The sequence below is a fragment of the Peromyscus maniculatus genome, chromosome 22, assembly GCF_049852395.1.
Source record: "Peromyscus maniculatus bairdii isolate BWxNUB_F1_BW_parent chromosome 22, HU_Pman_BW_mat_3.1, whole genome shotgun sequence".
NCBI lineage: Eukaryota > Metazoa > Chordata > Mammalia > Rodentia > Cricetidae > Peromyscus > Peromyscus maniculatus.
In genome coordinates this window covers 54,490,880-54,506,693 of record NC_134873.1, presented here as the reverse complement: position 1 = coordinate 54,506,693, position 15,814 = coordinate 54,490,880, and the positions used below count along the sequence as shown (strand labels likewise).

Genomic DNA, 15,814 nt, shown 5'->3' with positions numbered 1-15,814 from the left:
TCTTTCTCCCAGCGATGATGGGAGATGCTTCGCAGGTCACCTAGTCCAGTTCCGGCAGCTGTCCTATTAATTTCCGGGTTGCTGATGGCTGTGTTCTTTTTCTGAAGGAAATTTTCAAGCACAGTTTGGTTTTTTGTTTTGTTTTGTTTTGTTTCCATCTCTGTCTCATTCACTGGGGTCAAATCCTCTGGCTCCTCCCTTTGGTGGGAGGAGCTACCCCAACCTGACTGACAGCAAGATGGAAAAGTTTTGTGGAACTTTTGGCCAGGCACTAGTAAGAGAAACATGCAGCTAGAAAGGCTCTGGAACCCAGGCAACTGTCTCCTGACCACCTGTAGGCTTCCACGTGAATTCTTCCTTGAGTTTGGATCCCACTGTCTGGTTTCACCTTATGTTCCTGTCCATCAAACCTGGCCCAGCCCCTTCCATGAAGCTCCTCCAGGCTGCAGTGCCCTGACCCTACTCACACAGTGGTCGTGGTGTAAGAAGCACAATCCAAGGTTTAACTACACAGCCCCCCATGCCTCGCTACAGGCCTTCTGCCTCTGAGCAGGTAGCAAGTCTGCTGGAAGCAAAAAGTATCTCTTCCCAGTGCATGGTTCAGTCAAGTGTTAGCAAGTGAAATATAACTGAGTAAAAGGTAGACAGGCAATCCTTTCCCAGGGTGGTCTAGGGCCAAATACCAAGATGGAAGCCGTGAATTTATTGGGTCCTTTGCAGAGCCTGGGAAGGACAGCAGCAGCTTCCACAAATCTCATGTGTGGGAGCTTGGAGGACATTCAACAGACACTTTCAATATTTTCAGGGGTTGCAAGTTTGACCAGCAGGAGGTAGCCTGGGCTATATTTTCACCTTCCCCAGGCAAAACTTGCCATGGCCTCAATTTGCCAAAGAGCTCTTCTTAGTCTGGGCAAGCTATTGTAGCAGAATACCACAAACTAGGTTGATGAAAAACAGCAGAAACATTTCTCATAATCCCGGAGGCTGCAGAGTCCCTGATGAAGGTACTGGTATGTTTGGTGTCTGGTGTCCACCTGGTTCGTAGACTGTGCCTCTCCATGTGACCTCACATGGTAGAAAAGATAAGGGATCTTTCTCAGGCCCTTTCTAGAGAAACACTAATCCCTTGGATGAAGGGAGAAGGTGGAAAGGAAGAGAAGAAATGAGATTTCAGTATATGATCCCGGCAGGAGCACAATTATTCAGAGCATGCCAGGCAGTAAGTGATGAACCTGACCTTGGCCATCCAAGTTCTCTAGCTGGCCTGGCGGCATTCCTACAGACACAGTATGCTCTTGCTTACTTTTTCAAAAGCAAGTGAATGTGCAAAGGAGTAGAAAGAAATTAGGCAAGCCTTTCTTCCCAGGAGAGAAAAAAATTGAAATGCCTTCTTCTTGAGCATCTGACTCAGAAGGAAGAGAGACACTATGCCTGGGAACTTATGGTCTTCCGGCCTTGCCAGTCACAGTATGGTCCATGTGTGGGCAGCATCGGCATTACTTCGAAGTTTGGAGTCCCAGCTCTTAGCCCCAGATCTATTGAGGCAAAGCCTTAATTTTTTAAAATAAATAAATAAATAAATAAATAAATAAATAAATAAATAAATAAATAGCATACGCCTTTAATTCCAACACTCCTGAGGCAGAGGCAGGCAGGATGTCTGTGAGTACAAGGCCAGCCTGGTCTCCATGACAACTTCCAGGCCAGCTAAGGGCTACATAGTGAGATTATATCTTGGCGAGGAAGGGCAGAGAATTCGACCTTGGCTACATACCAATTCAGAGCTTTAGTCCAGTTCTTCTGTTCCCTCTGAGCCTGGCCAACTCCTCCAATGGAGACATCCTCTTTTCCAGGAGAGCTTCTCTGAACCCTATATGTTGGCTAGCTCCAAGCACATCTTTAACCGATGTTTTGGCATAATGATTTCACTTACAGATCAGTCATTATAGACTATATGATGCTTAATCTTAATTACCAGCTTGATGTGATTTAGAATCCTAGAATCACTTAAGAGATGCAGCTCTCAGTATGTTCGTGAGCACATTTCTAGAAAGGTTTAACTGAGGAAGATCCACGGGCTGGTGTCCTGTACTGAATGATAATTTAAAATAAGGTGAAAGCAAGCTGAGCATCCGTATTCATCTCTGACTCTGGGCTCTAGAGGAAATGTGACCAGCTGATTCATGCTCCCGTCACTGCGTTCTCCCCAGCATGGTGGATTGTACCTTCGGACCATGAGCCAAATAAAATGTCTTCTTCTCCTCTTTCTCCTTCTCCTCTTCTTCTTTTTCCTTCTTCTTCTCATTCTTTCCATCCTTCCTTTTTTAAATTATGTGTATTGTGTAAGTATGAATATGTGAGTACAGATGCTCACCGAGGACAGTGGGAAAAGCCTTAATTTTAAGAAGATTTGTATGTGCTGCCTTAGGGAACACAGAAGATACTGTTGCCATCTGAGGTCTGGAGTTTAGAAATACAAATAGAAAATACTCAGAATGGCATCTAATTGAAAGCTACTATGAGTTTTGTCCTGAGTTTGACATGGTGGGGAAGAAGGAGGGAGAGCAGATCCAGCTGGTCAGGGCCCACACTGCCTGAGTTCAAAAGCCAAACCCCATCCGTGCCTCCAAGAACTACCCTGACCAGGGGGCAGGCTCTTGCCTAACTGTATTCACTGGAGGATCGTCACACGGACAGCCCTTGCTTGCAGCAGAAACAAGTCATCAAGATTAGGCTAGCACGCTTCGGGGGAGACAGCCTGTCGTAACCTCCGTCATAACATTTTTCTTTGGTGATGAAGCATTGCTGGGTTTGTTGAAAGCTGGGCGTCACTGAAGCTCCCGCACTCGGGCTGCCCCAGATCCTGGAGGAGGCTACAGCTGAAGGCGTCCCGGACTGATTAGTCCCAAGGCAGCGGTGTTACTGAAGTCTGCCCCATGCGTGGCAGCTTGCAACTGAAGCATAATTCATTCTAGAGCACTGTGCATGCAACCGTAGATTCTGGAGACAGACTTCCCTCAGTTCACTTCTAGACTCGGCCCCTCCCAGGCTGTGCGACTTGTGTAGCCATAAATTTTAAAGCTATTAATGACATGTTGCTCAGCTTGTCACGAAGCTTCCTGCTTCATTTAGGTCAAGGCCAGTTTATCTTTTCTTTCATGGATTATGTTTTTAGTGCCACAGTTGAACAAAATCTTTGCCAAGTTCATAAAAGGTTTCCCCCATGTCTCCTTCTACATACTGTACACTTCATTTATATTTACATCTATCCTCCATCTTCAATTTTGACGATGCTCCAGGCAAAGAGAGTGACAGCAGAGTCTCTTGCTCTCCCTTCCTTCCGTCAAATTTGTAAGCATTCTTGTCACTTATAAGCTAGTCTTTACATTTCATTTTCTAAATGTTTACTGACTAATCTATAAAATACACAGTTAATTTTTATATTCATCTTGTAACATAAGACCCTAATAAAACCATTTCCTAGGTCTTGTGGTGATTTTATAGAATCCTTAAGCTGTTGCTCCAAAAGAAATCATATCATCTACAAATAAAAACACCTGTACTTTCTGGTCTTTAAATGATTCTCAACCTGAGGGTCATGACCCCTACAGGGTTGAATATCAGATATACTACATAGTAGATATTTACATTAGGATTCATAACAGTAGCAAAGCAAAATTACAGCTATGAAGTAGATGAAAGTAGTTGTATGGTTGGGGGTCACAACATGAGAAACGATTAAAGGGTTGCAGCATTAGGAAGGTTGAGAACTGCTGTTTTAGAACAATGGCTAAGCATGCCAGTACAACAGGGAAGAGACGTGACGAGGGAGCCCTCTTGCTTTATTTCCAAGCCTGCAAGGAAAATTGTGTTCAGTGTTATATCATTTAAGATTACCTTTATTAGGTTAAAGTTCTTTGCTTTTATCTTAAATACATGTTCGTCAAACAGCTTTTCTGTACGTGTTGAAATGATTGCATGGCAGTCTTCCCTCCTTCTGTTACTATAGTGAATTACATTGGTTGGCTTTTTGAATATTAAACCAACCTTGCATTCATTGGGTAAATCCTTTTGAATTGTGATATATTATTATTTTTAATATATTACTGGATTTAATCTACTTACACTGTTAATGTTTTGCTATTTATGTTCATGACAGGGGTTAGCTTGACATCTCCCTGTTTTAAAAATAACATCTCTGTTATATTTAGGTACTAGAATATTGATTGTACCATAAACTGAATTGCAAAGTATATCCTGTTTGGCTCCATTTTTTTAAAAAGAGAGTTTGTATACATTTGGTATTATTTCTTGTTTGAATAGTTGATAAAGTTTAGAGTCCAGAATTCAAGTTTTCTGTTTCATTTTGTGCAAGTATTAGTATTATACATATATATTTAAATGTCTCCATTTTGTAAGTTTTGTGGAAATTACTGGTATAAAGTTCTTTGTGGTATTCTTAAGTTCTCTATTGTTTTAAGATCTGTAAAAGTCTATAGTGATGACTCCTCTTTGTTCCTGGTATTACTAACTTGTGTCCTCTGGTTTTGAGCAGTATTACAAATGTGTCTTTTTAGGAAGAGGGTACAGTTCTTTGGAAAGAACAATAGCTTGTGTTAATTTTCTGTTGTGTGTCTGTTCCATATTACATTGATTTTGTTACTGTTCTTACCTTTATTATTTTATTTGTCCACTTGGTTTTACTCCGGGTTTGGGGTGAAATGTCATTAATTTTACCTTTCTTTTTTTTTTCTCTTCTTTTTTTTTTTTTTTTTTTTTTTTTTTTTTTTTTTTTTTTTGGAGCTGAGACTCAAACCCAGGGCCTTGCACTTGCTAGGCAAGCGCTCTACCACTGAGCTAAATCCCCAACCCCACCTTTCTTTTTTTAACATAAAAATTCAAAGTCGTAAAATTCCTTTGAAGTAATTCTAGCTGCATCTAACAATTTTTGTTGTATATTCACTGCCATTGACTTTTAAATACTTTATAACTTCTAATTTCTTCTTTTGCATCTATATTGCTTACAAGTGTGTATTTTTTCTTAGATAGCTTATTAGAGAGAAGGGGGTGTTCAAATATCTTACTATACTTGGAATATTTTCTGTTCCCTCTTTCATTCTGACAGACCCTCCTTACCCGAGAATCTCTCCATCACAATATTCAGTTTATTCCATGCAAAGCACTAACAATCTGTGGCCTTTTGTTTGTGTGCCTGATTCTTGTCTCTGGTGGGGTATAAATCACAACAGCGAGGACCTTGTCTTCTTGTTTTTCACTGAGTTGCCAGCACCTAGAAAACTGTCAGGCACATTATGATAACAGATACATAATACTGTTATTTAAATCCTTTGAGTCCACTGGTCCAGAATCTCTCTTGATGGATTTGTGCAATTGGAAAGAAGGCATATTAGCCAGTTCTTAGGTTATTTTCTCTAGACACCAGTTGGGATAAGGTGTGGAAGAAGCTGATGAAATCCTCTATGACTTCAATGGATTTTTATCCTGTGTTGTATCATTTGCAACATTTTTACCCTACTAGACTTGAAATATTTTCAGCTTCTCTTTTTATTCTGTCAACTTTTGCTTATGTTATGTATTTTGAGGCTCATTATCCCCCAGCCCTGGTAGTGGGGATTGAACCCAGGACCTCGCATATGTTAGCAAGACCTCTATCACTGAGCTATATCCCAAACCATCTTTGAACTTTCATTTTGAGACAAGATCTTACTAAGTTACCCAGGCTTAGCCTTGTGCTTGGGGTCCTTTCATCTCAGCTTGTCAAGTAGCTAAGATGTGAGGCTGGACCACCAGACTCTTAGACACATGAGCTCTTAGAATGATCATGCTTCCTTGCCAAGTGACTCTTCAAGTCAATCCCCTTGGTCAGTATATTCATGAGTTGTGCTTTAAAAACCAAATCTGACTGGGAGGAGTGGAGGAAGGGCAGGTTGTGGTCAGGATGTATTTCACGAGAGAAGAATAAATAAATAACTAAACAAACAAATCTGTCCTTTTATTTGAATATTTTGGGTTGTTTTTTGTTCTTGTTTTTATTATTGAAATAGAGTCTTCCCTCATACAATACATCTCAACCACAGTCTCCCCTCCCTCCACTCCTCCTAGGATCTCCCCCCAATTCTTCTTTCCCTTACCCACTCCCCCTCTGTTTCCTCTTCAGAAAAGAGCAGGTCTCCAAGAGTTGACAGCCAAACAGGACAAAACAAGATACAACAAGACAAGGCAACCCAATAAAAGGAAAAGAGTCTCAAGAGCAGGCAAAAGAGTCAGAGATACATCGGCTCCCACAGTTAGGAGTCTCACAAGAACACCAAGCTATCATTTAATGTAATTATTAATATGATTTTATGATTAAATTTTAGCAGCACAGTTTTTAGTTCATCTGCTTTTAGTTCCTCTATCCACAGCCCTTTTTCACTTCTTTTGGATGGCTTCAACATATTTTATATTGTTTTAACTTATGTCCTAATTTTTTTTTTTAGCTATAACATCTTGAATTCCTTTTTAAATGACCTGGTAATTCCAGTTAACATCCTTGGATTTTCCCAGTGCACTAGTTAATACTGTATCTCATCACATAGAGTGGTGTAAAAACACTGGAACAGTATAGTCTATTGGTCACTCCTTCACACTCAATGTAAGTCCACAGACCTATGAAGCATCATTGCCTGTGTGTGTCATTTTATTTATTTTTTGCTCCTTGAAAGATTTCTCTTTGTGTCTAGTATTCAATAGTTTAATTATGATGTTGAAGTTTTATTCATAATTTCCCTGTTTGGGGTTCATTGTGATTTGGGATGTGTAATTTACATCTTTCAGTATAGAAGCTTTTCAGCCAGTATTTTTTCAAATATATTTCTGCCTCATTATTTCTGTCCTTTCTTTCCATCTGGAACTGTAATTAACTATATACTTTGGACATTGTCCCACATGTACTTGAAGATTGCTCTTTTTCTTTGCCTAATCGTTTTTGTCTCTTGTCTTTGGACAGGATAATTTCTGTTGATTAATCTTCCAGTTCACTCACTCAGCCGTTCATTAGAAGAATGTTATTATGTTATATTTTCCATCCAAACTTAAGGCTACAACCTGGGTTTTAAGTGCAGCAGACATCTATAATGATTAGACGTACAGATATTAAAAATATCATGATTTTGAATATAACATAGTTAAAAAGCTGTCCTCTTCTTGACTGTCCTTTCAATGCAAACATAGTGCCTGGCATGTAGAAAATATTCAAGATACCGATGTCAATAAACGGCTATAACCAAATGTTAAAATTATATTATCAGCTCAGTTCTGTGGATCCCAGAAGAAGAGAGATGAGTGGAGATGGAGGATCAGAGAGAGAACACTCCATTTGAAGGACTGGCCCTGTTGCCACTAGCCTTCCTGAAAAGAGGAGCTTCTCATGACCTGGCTATGGGTTTGAAAGCCCCTTAGGGAAAAGGAGTGTCTTTGACTGTGAGGTAGATATTTTACGTCCCCTGAGCATGCTCTCCTCTCACACTCCCCAGGAGGCCCTGTGCATGGAGGCTCACCTCATCTTCCCTTCCTCTTGTGGGCCACAAAATGTTCTGGAAGAACTTGCCTGCTTCATCCACTTTGTCACAACACTCTTAGGAGAAGAAACCTATTCTGTTCCCCAGAAATTGACTTCTTACCCATGAAGACCATAAAAAAGGAGTCATTTTTTGCTGGGTGATGGTATTGCATGCCTTTAGTCCCAGCACTTGGGAGGCAAAGGCAGGTGGATCTCTGAGTTCAAGTCCCAGCCTGGTCTACAGAGTGAGTTCCAGAATAGCCAAGGCTACAAAGAGAAATCCTGTCTCAAAAAACAAACAAATAAAACAATAACAGAGTCATTTTTAATTAATCCATTGCATTACTTAATTTAAAAAATTTAATACTATGCTATTTCTAAAGTTTGAATGTATTTTTTTAATGTCCCTGCCTGAAACCCAGGCCTGGAAATATTACATATAGAAAATGTACATGTGACAGCAGTTGTAACCCCAGAAGCACTTCTCTAGCACCTCAAGCTGAAGTGGGAATAGACTTCAGCAAGACCATGTGGGTTTTGTGTGCACTTTTACTGAGTGGAATATGATGCTTAGGATTTCTACAGCAGTGCATTAACCATGCTTAGGATATCTACAGTAGTGCATTAACCATGCATGCTTAGGATGTCTACAGTAGTGCATTAAGCATGTTTAGGATGTCTACAGTAGTGCATTAACCATGCATGCTTAGGATGTCTACAGTAGTACATTAACCATGCTTAGAATGTCTACAGTAGTGCATTAACCATGCTTAGGGTGTCTACAGCAGTGCGTTAACCATGCTTAGGGTATCTATTAGTGTGTTAACCACTGCTCTCCCCCCAGTGTTCTTTCCCCTTTATTTTTAGGGTTATGCCTTCTTGATGGAGATCTCTTGACCTGGGGGCTTCTTTGGTTTGCTGTCCTACTCCTCCCCCAAACAAATGGTTATCTGTTGGTTAAGGGCGGTCTATCTGGAGTGGTGAGTTACTCTATTTCCAAATGCTTTTGTCCTGCCCCAGATTCCTAGGGTCTTAGAACAGAACAGGCCAGCTGGGCTAGAGGCAGCCAATTGTCCAGGTGAGAGTTGGTATCACTCTGAGCCACCTGGACAATGACTGTCTCTTTGTTCCTCGTGGAGAGGCATCTTAGTGCAATGTTATGATGTTGGTGCCGCTGAACACTGGCAGTGGTTCTCCAGGATGCTCCAGAGGACCAAGCCCCCTCTCTGAAACAGGCCAGAAAGCCCTCCTAGGAGGTAAGGGCACATGCTGGACCATCACTGGGACAATGTCACAAAGCTCTGCTGCCGAACATGGGTTTAGTTAAAAGAGCTAAAAATGTTCAGTAGAAGTCCCCCCATCCCCCTCCCCCGCACATGAGCAAATGATGCCTCCTTGAAATCTTAGAAGTTCGTATTGTCACCAGAGAAATTAAAACAAAAGGAACTTCTCTTTCCAGATCCCTCCTCTGAGTGGATTTGCATGAAGAGATGTCTACAAAATCATGGGTAGATATCTCAGACGGGGGTGGGAGGTTGGGGGTGGGGGGTGGGTGGGAGGCAAATCAGTCCAAACCACTGAGCCTATAACTCTTTCCCCCCATTTCCAGGAGAAGAGTATAAGAGACTCTTTATTGGCAGCCCATTAGCGCTGAGGAGAGGCGCTCTGCAGAGTGACATCAGCCCACCGCTTGACCCAAATCTAGTATTTCACCAGAGAGCTAGCTGCACTCGGCAGGCTTTCACACTACGGAGAAGCCGCGCATGGGGACGAGGGGAAGGAGGCATAAATAAGATACAGATTGGAGACTTTTTGATGTGTTTAGCACATTTTTTGTGACTTCCTTTAATACCACAGACCTTGCATTCTTCCACCATTAGGGAACAAAAGACAAGCTGAGGTGGGGGTGGAGGGTGGGCTAGGGAGGGGAAACCCATTCAATAAAAAAAGTTCTGTTCGCCTCATTAACATTTTTAATTCCAGTGATTAAAAAGGGAGGCAAAAAAAAAAAAAATGGAATGAGAAAGGATACCACAGCCCAGTGACTTCAGATATAAAAGTCCCTTCATTAAATCAGCTGTTTCTTAATTCATAATTGAACGTAAATAAAGAGCGACCTATAGGCAGCTGTTTCTAATATCGAGTCCTCAGCACACATGAAAGACGCATTTATTCCTGCAGCAGCCTCCCTACCCTTGGGTGTTATCAGCTGAACATGTTTTGAACCCACCTAATGCATTTGAGGTAGCTTGGGTTTATTTTTCTTTCAATAAAATAAATGGTTTTGTAATTAAATTTCTGCACGGCCTGCGCTTAATGGTTACATTGACAAGTGCTAATGTACGGCGAGAGAACGGGCTTGAAATGAAACATGCTGTTTTCGAATCTGCAAGCAATTTTGCAGCGGGGGCAATCAAACCCCTCCTGCCCGTGAAACGTTTTCATTAATCTGCACTGTAAGTACACCCCTGCCTGCTCGGCTGGCCGCGTGAGGACACTTTTCAGCTCCCGTTATGTCCATCCTCCCGCCTTTACCTTCTTCTAAGAGGAATGCACACGCACAGGCACGCATGCGCGCACACGCTCACCCGCACGGATCATGAAGTGAGCCGTTGTTTGAACCCCTTTGTGGTCTCTGGCAGCCGGGCCTGTGGAAATTAGCTGGCTTTTCACCTGAAACGTTGCAGCTGTCTTGCTCTTCTGAAAGAACTGGCTGCCTCAACTCCTCAGTCCCTGGCAGGAAGGCAACAAAAAAGCTGCCCCTAAGTTTGGTTGTTGTTGTTTGTTATTGTTTGTTTGTTTACTTCCTCTGTCAGCTAAATTTTTGAATAAAACTCCTCATATGACTTAGAGAGAATAGCTATGACATAACTCTGCTCTCTCTGTGCAGACCCACTTCAAGCCCCAGCTGGAACGTGCAGCGCCCCACGCTCATGCCTCCGCTAGCCTCATGAACAGAAACCCGCGTGGATGAAGGTGGTGATGCTAACTCCACTTCCGCCCGTGGCCCGGAAGTGGGCTGTGCGCTTGCACAGGTATGAGACTGGGACCCCAAGATTCCCGAGGCCCTCTCCTATGGGAAGGTTGTTTGCTGGGAGCTCTTGAGGAATGTTCGTGGATGGTTGCTGGGTGCTTGGGTCTGTGATGGGCCGCTCGTTAAAAGCGAGGTGCAGGTTCGAGGCCAACAAGCCGTCTGGGGACTGTGGAGAAGAAGCAAGTTGGGATCACCTGTTTCCATGGCTGCTCACAAGGCGTGCAGCTCAGCAGTTTCTTCCGATGCTGTGTAGGGTCCGAGAAAATGCGAAGGATGACACCAGACTTAGATAGTATACAAGAGCAAAGAGTGTTTATTAATATTCCAGCATGCATGTGGGGTCTTTCACCTGTACGAAACAGGCGGTGACCCTGAGAGGAGCATGCAGGATCTTTTTAATCACAGCTAGGGGGATTTCAGGAGCAGTTAGGTCATCTCAAACGTAATTGGTTAAGCAAGCAGCAGTTACATTAGTATACTTTTAATTGGCTGAGGATTAGTCTTATCATTTTTGGACACGTCTGCACAAGTTTGGTCAAGTTTGGATGTGACTTAGAAGGGGCTGCTGGGTTTGTCCTTGAGACCTTGTGAGGCTGGCTCAGGCCACCTCCCTGAATGGAAGGGCACTGTGGATAAATGACCCTTTGTTGGGAGAGACACCTGTTCTGCCCTTCTCAGAGAACTGGAACCTGAATTGGGTTGCGGAGAGTGGGAGAGTTTAACCCCCTCAGCTGAATTGCGATCAGGGCAGGCCAAGACGCAAGTGTCCTGCCTTTCTTGTGTTTCTGCTCCCAGCCCCAGGTTTGGTGGAAGGGCTGTGGCGTGGTTCGCCCCTCCCCGAATTTACTGCCTTGGAAGAGAGAAGGTTGGGATTATGCCTCCAAAGGCACAAGGTCGGCTCCTTGGGACGGTCCTCTCCATTTCCCCAACTCCAGAATCGCCTTCTATGGCTTTGGATGTAACAGTACTTGGGGAAGGAGGCACAGGATGAGATGGCCACTCAGGTCGAGTCATAGGCGAGGTGAAGTCCGTCCTGGTGGGGGGGGGGCACAGTAAGGATTAGTTTGTATCTGAAAAAGAGGAGGGGAAGTTTCTTGAGTAAACAGCAGCTGGTAGATTAATGAGAGAAGCAAAGATTTAACCTCGTCTGTGAAAGAGCAGAGAGGCCTATGCCCAGCAGGAAGGAAAATAGTGAGGAGTGACGTTGGAGGGCCACTTGAGTGGGCCTGGCTGAGTCTAGGCTAGAATCCTAAGAAACTAATATACAAAAACATGGGCATGATCACCTGCAGTCAGCCTGCCAGACATAAGAGTTGTTATGATTTCTTACTGTATAGAAGGCATGTTAGGCTCTTGGGGGGTATAGGCCTCCCCAAAGGTACTGGCTTCTTGAGGAAGTTTGTGCTGTGATGCAGCTACAAACAAAATACTATGTGGTCTGTGTTTGGAGAGACAGGAGAAAGTTTCGTGGAAGTGGTGAGCTGTGAAGGCGAATAGAATTTCAAGAAAGGAGAATGATTGGCAGTCTTGAATGAATGGAGGGAAGGTATTTGTGATGGATATGGGGGAGTGAAATAGAATTGAGGAGGTAAGGTGGGGTACATAGGAGCCCTTGTTTAGCTGGCTACAAAGGTCTTCATAAACCACTGGCACTATTTAAAGATTCCATAACTATGAGGACTGGGGTGGATCATTGAGAGGTGGTGTTGAAATCTATTTGTGCATTTATTAATAAACCTTGATGTGGCCAGAAGTTTTTCCTGGTCCTGCTTAACCCCGTGGTCCTGCAGCTGCTTATAAAATAATCATTCAAAGGTTTGATATTACTTACAAGCTGTATGGCCTATGGAAGACCTCTTGCTAGCTAGCTCTTATATCTTAAATTAACCCATTTCCATTCATCTATGTTTGACCATGTGTTCCGTGGTGCTACCGGTCCGCTGGCATGTGGCTTCTTGGGCGGCAGGCTGCCTTTTTTCCTGCCTCTGCCTTTCTTCTTCCTGTCTCTCTCTTTGGATCTCTTGCCTGCCTCTAAGCTGCCTTGCCATAGGCCAAAGTAGCTTATTTATTAAGCAGTGGGAACAACATATATTCACAACATACAGAAAGACATCCCCCAGCACCTTGATAAACAAGGGTGAGCTGAGAAGAAATGCCAGTGGGTACAAGCAGACCAAGGTCCACTTTGATAACTCAAGTCAGTGAGGAAGTGGGCTGCAAGATGGAGACAGTAAGCATACACAGAGTGTAACCAGTTGGTATGGTGGGAGGAAGAGAGCCTTCAACCAGCAGTTTCTCTTCAGAGCTCCTCAGAAGAATCCTGTGTCAACAATGGCCAGGGAACTCTCAAGTAAAGTGAATTTGGAGAGAGAAAAAAAGAAAACACCAGTTCTAACTGGATTTATGAATTTTATGAAGAATTATCATGGGGCAGTGTTGTGAATATTGCTCTGTATGCTGTGAATATGTTGCTCTGATTGGTTAATAAATAAAGTGCTGATTGGCCAGTAGCCAGGCAGGAAGTATAGGTGGGACAAAGAGAGAGGAGAATTCTGGGAACAGGAAGGCTGAGTCAGGAGTCGCCAGCCAGACACAGAGGAAGCAAGATGTGAAGGCAGAACTGAGATAAGGTACCAACCCACATGGATAAACATAAATAAGAATTATGGGTTAATTTAAGATGTAAGATCTAGCTAGCAAGAAGCCTGAGCCATTAGGCCATACAGTTTTGATTAATATAAGCCTCTGTGTGTTTATGTGGGTCTGAGCGGCTGTGGGCCCAGGCGGGACTGGAGATAACCCCAGCTACAGGGCAGTAGAGGGAGAAATGGACCAAAATGGATGGAATGTGGAACTCCTAGGAATGTCTACATCAAAAGCAGCCACAGCAAAAGCCAAGGAGGTGCAGTAGGCTCGGATAAGCCAAGATGGGGGAGCTGAGGTCTGAGAAAGGCTGAACATTACTGTGGGATGTCCTCCTGTATGCTGTGAATATGTGCTTCTCTCATTGGTTAATAATAAAGTTGTTTTGGCCTATAGCCAAGCGGAATATGGCTAGGTGGGAAGGCCAAACAGAGATACTAGGAGAAGAAGTCAGGGCAGATGCCAGCAGATGCCCAAGGAGCAAGATGCCAGAGCACCGGTAAGCCATGGTCACATGGCAATGCATAGATTAATAGAAATGGGTTCATTTAAATGTAAGAGTTAGTTAGTAATAAGCCTGAGCTACTGACCAATCATTTATAATTAATATAAGCTTCTGTATGTTTATTTGGGACCCAGTAATTGGGACAGAAAGATTCCACCTCCAGTTATAGAACATTGTTGTATTTCAGTGAGACCCAAGAAAGTGAAGCCCTTGGGTTTAACAATGGAGAGACTGGTGTTTATCCCTGAAGAGTTGGCTAAATGAAAGGGAACCTGAGAGGCCATGAACAGTAGAGACATCCTCTGTAAGCCTGAGGAAGAAGTATGGTCCCACAGAAGTCTGAACATCTTGTTTTCTCATTATTACAGCAAAATAAAAAAACTCAACTGAACAAAAACAATCTTTTGGCTTCTTCAGTAGAGCTTATCAAAGCTAAAGAAAATCAGTTGTACTGTTTGATGTTGGAAATTATACCTTCCCTGTGTCAGAGACTCCTGGCCTCAGGAGTGAGTACTCCTGGCTTCCGGAAGTACAGGCTTTCAGGGCACTTTCACAGTGAGATGTGCAAGGAAAGCTTTCTCAGGGGTCAGTTCACAGATCATAATGAAAGAAGAATCAGCCGAGAAGCAGTGATTGAAATGGCACCAAAAAGAGGCCTCTGAGTGGTAGGATCATGGCGGGGGGGGGGGGATGTAAAAGCAGGTGGAGAGAGTGCCCTTGTAATGCACAGGAAAGATGAGGTGTTGGCCAGAGAAACACAGAGGTAAAGGCAGGAGGAGACGACGGGAACAGTGTCAGCTTCTCAGGAAAGAACAGTGAGGTCACCTTGGAGGTGAGGGGTGAGGATGGAGGTGATGGAAGAGAGGGTGACTTAGAGATGTGAGGTGGGTAGGCGAGGGGGGTAGCCAACAGAAACAAAGAGTGGCATCTGGCAGCCCGAGAACCCCACCGGAGATGGAACCCTGGCAGGCAGTCCCATCCGCGTGGTCATGATACTTGCCCCAGCCTTTCTCAGGAAAGGGAAAGCGGGCACAGAAGCCCAGGACATGGCCTCAGTGTTGCTCTGGCTATCGATAGCACCATAGCTGTCACTGGAAGCCAGAGGCAAAGGAACTTGAGGGCCAACTAGGGAGATGTTTGCAGCAGGGGGGTTCCTTGATAGTATGTGTAAGCTTCATCTTTTTACATAATGATGTATGCCTCCACCGGAGAGGATTGTAAAGTAGGAGGTGGAAAGGAACCCCCCCCCTTGCTTTTCTTCTCCCCTTTGGGTTTCCTGTGTGATCTGGGTCATCAGGTCAGACTTTTCACATCACTGCTCCTCCCTGCCTTCCTTGAGCTATATTCTGATGAACAGCCCAGGCTTCTCTGTTCTTCATCTACTGCCCATCTGTAACACCATAATACGCTGCCTTTTAGCAACGCTGGTCTCCAGATTACACTGAGATTGTTCCTATTGTGTTGTTCCATGCTGGTGTCTGTGTGGAAGGCGATTACACACTCAAAGATGCTGTTTAAGTAAAGACAAGCTATAAGCAGGTAAAGGTGTCTGCTGCCAGGCTGATGACCTGAATTTGATCCTTGAGACCCCCATGATAAGAGGAGGAAACGAGCTCCCTACAGTTGCCCTCTGACCTCTACTTGCCCACATATATAAGTGAATAAAAGTAATTTAAAAGCCAGGCCTTTAATCTCAGCACTCAGCAGGCAGAGGCAGGTGGATCTCTGTGAGTTTGAGGCTAGCCTGGTTTACAGAGTGAGTTCCAGAACAGATGGGGCTACACAGTGAAACCCTGTCTCAAAACATGCCCCCCCACCACGTGAAGTAATTAAAAATAATAATTAATCATAAATATAAATATAAAATAATAACTAAAAAATAAAAGACAACCTCACTGATAGGTTTGATTCTGCAAAACTATACATTTTGCCTTGTTGGTATTTTGATTAGTTGTTGATGCTCAGTCAAGTTTATTAAAACTAAAAGAGATCCACTGCTGTCATTTGGTTTTGGACAGGAGACACTGTTGGACTATATATCACATGTATAGAGAATCCTGGCCTCAGGTAA

The 15,814-nt window shown here is 43.4% G+C and overlaps 1 long non-coding RNA gene across 1 annotated transcript; it reads left to right on the top strand.

Annotated features, from left to right (window-relative positions):
- Positions 1–10,165: 10,165 nt before the first annotated feature.
- Positions 10,166–14,143, top strand: LOC121825068 (uncharacterized). The gene is made up of 2 exons (XR_013047240.1): positions 10,166–10,596; positions 13,931–14,143. It is a non-coding gene; the product is annotated as an uncharacterized LOC121825068 (long non-coding RNA).
- Positions 14,144–15,814: the final 1,671 nt, after the last annotated feature.